The 2,500-nt window shown below is 27.0% G+C and overlaps 2 non-coding genes and 1 pseudogene across 2 annotated transcripts in view; all 3 read right to left on the reverse strand.

Annotated features, from left to right (window-relative positions):
- The window catches only part of LOC129251942 (large subunit ribosomal RNA), a 3,987-nt gene extending 3,028 nt beyond the window's left edge, over nucleotides 1-959 (reverse strand). Inside the window, exon 1 of the ribosomal RNA XR_008583176.1 lies at nucleotides 1-959. This exon is cut by the window's left edge and continues 3,028 nt beyond it. This is a non-coding gene — a ribosomal RNA (large subunit ribosomal RNA).
- A 442-nt stretch (nucleotides 960-1,401) lies between these two features.
- Nucleotides 1,402-1,582, reverse strand: LOC129251944 (5.8S ribosomal RNA; annotated as a pseudogene).
- A 590-nt stretch (nucleotides 1,583-2,172) lies between these two features.
- Nucleotides 2,173-2,500, reverse strand: part of LOC129251946 (small subunit ribosomal RNA) — a 1,991-nt gene continuing 1,663 nt past the window's right edge. The window contains exon 1 of the ribosomal RNA XR_008583178.1: nucleotides 2,173-2,500. This exon is cut by the window's right edge and continues 1,663 nt beyond it. This is a non-coding gene — a ribosomal RNA (small subunit ribosomal RNA).

The raw sequence follows: 2,500 nt of genomic DNA on the forward strand, positions 1-2,500 counted from the left end.
AAATTATCATTATACATAACTATATGGAACGCCCCGGGATTGAATTAATTGACTATTTATTAAAAAATAGACTAAAAATTAATCCCATTATATTTAAGTTAAGTTAATTATGCCATTAAGTTTAATATAACTCAATGACTTGCACATATGTTAGACTCCTTGGTCCGTGTTTCAAGACGGGTCCCGAAGGTATCCTGAATCTTTCGCATTGTTAATCATATAAATGCATACAAATAAATATTAATATCATAGATATTAAATTTTTTGTAAAATTCAAAAAATGAATTTTAGCATTATATATAATAAAATCTATCAACACTTTATCAAATCATTAGTATTTATTTTATGTTAATATGCTTAAAAAGCAAATTAATTTAAATAAACTTAATATCACCAATGATCTTTTGATAAATACTTTATTATGTTAATAGATTACAATGTCCTTATATGAAAAAAATGCACATTATTTTTTTAATTATTTAATGATGAATTTTTCATAATGGATATTCAGGTTCATCGGGCTTAACCTCTAAGCAGTTTCACGTACTATTTAACTCTCTATTCAGAGTTCTTTTCAACTTTCCCTCACGGTACTTGTTTACTATCGGTCTCATGGTTATATTTAGTTTTAGATGGAGTTTACCACCCACTTAGTGCTGCACTATCAAGCAACACGACTCTTTGGAAATATCTTTCTAGTAATCATTAACGTTATACGGGCCTGGCACCCTCTATGGGTAAATGGCCTCATTTAAGAAGGACTTAAATCGTTAATTTCTCATACTAGATATTAAGATATTCCATACACTGCATCTCACATTTGACATATAGACAAAGTGACTTAGTGCTGAACTATTTTCTTTTCGCTCGCCGCTACTAAGAAAATCCTTGTTAGTTTCTTTTCCTCCCCTCATTAATATGCTTAAATTCAGGGGGTAATCCCATATGAGTTGAGGTTGTTTTAATATTCTTTTTTTATCTTCTCACAATTTAATAAAAAAATTATATCATCTTTTCATCTCTATTTTTCTTTTCTCCTTTTATATATTGTAAATATATAAAAATAATAATAATGTAAAATGAGGCAATCCTAGAATAAAAAATTTAATTTTTATGCTAGACATTCCTCCTTTTAATTACATATATAAATTATTATTTTATATATATATATAAATAATATGAAAATTTTTTGTAAAGAATACTTAGATTCAATATTTTCATCATTTCATTTTATTTGAGAGGATTTTTTTTTTAAAGAATATATAATAAATAAAATTCATTATATATCTTTATTTTTTTTGCTATTAATATTATGAATTATTTAAAATCCAATAATATACACATTTGCTTAAATTCAATTATTTTTATAAAAGAATAAGCAACTTATTTAGCATAGTCTTACAACCCTCAACCATATGTAGTCCAAGCAGTACTTTAAAATTGAATTTAATGTACATAACAGCATGGACTGCGATATGCGTTCAAAATGTCGATGTTCATGTGTCCTGCAGTTCACACGATGACGCACAGTTTGCTGCGTTCTTCATCGACCCATGAGCCAAGTGATCCACCGCTTAGAGTATTTTTTTATTTATTTTTATTTATAACAAATGTCAATTTTTTTTTGCATATATTAATTGAAAGAGTAAAATTAAATAATATTAATAATATATAAATTGATTTTCTTTCAATAATATATATCAAATATATTTAACTCTAAACATTTTTATTAAGTTGCGAATGTCTTAGTTCAACAATAATACAGTGGTGGTATTTATTATGATTCAATTATTTTGTATTTTTTTAATCATTTTATGTATATATAATAATATAATAAATATATACCACTTTTGTTATTGTGAACAAATTAACTTATCATTCAATCAAATGAATAATAAGTACAACTTTTTATTTTCATGTTTAAAGGTTTTTAAAAGAAAAAAATAAGAAAAAACATTACAAAATGTACCATCATATATTATATTTAATATGATATAATTGATGGATCACAAATTGAATGAAAAAGAATAAAAAGAATTATGGATTCAAAATAATTATATAAATTTTTTTTTTTTTTCTTTTTTTTTTTTTTTTTTTTTTCTTTTTGTTCGTTTGTTTGCTTGTCTGTTTGTTTGTTTGTTTGTTTGTTTTTCTTACGGATATGGAACACAATAATGATCCTTCCGCAGGTTCACCTACGGAAACCTTGTTACGACTTTTACTTCCTCTAAATAATCAAGTTCGGTCAACTTTTGCGAAACAACCGTGACACACGAGGCGTCACAGTGATCACGTCCGGAGACCTCACTAAATAATTCAATCGGTAGTAGCGACGGGCGGTATGTACAAAGGGCAGGGACTTAATCAATGCGAGTTAATAACTCGCACTTACTGGGAATTCCAAGTTCATGTGAACAGTTTCAGTTCACAATCCCAAGCATGAAAGTGGTTCAGCGGTTTACCCGGACCTCTCGGTCTAGGAAATACACGTTGATACTTT

This window comes from Anastrepha obliqua, unplaced genomic scaffold, assembly GCF_027943255.1.
Source record: "Anastrepha obliqua isolate idAnaObli1 unplaced genomic scaffold, idAnaObli1_1.0 ptg000112l, whole genome shotgun sequence".
Lineage (NCBI taxonomy): Eukaryota > Metazoa > Arthropoda > Insecta > Diptera > Tephritidae > Anastrepha > Anastrepha obliqua.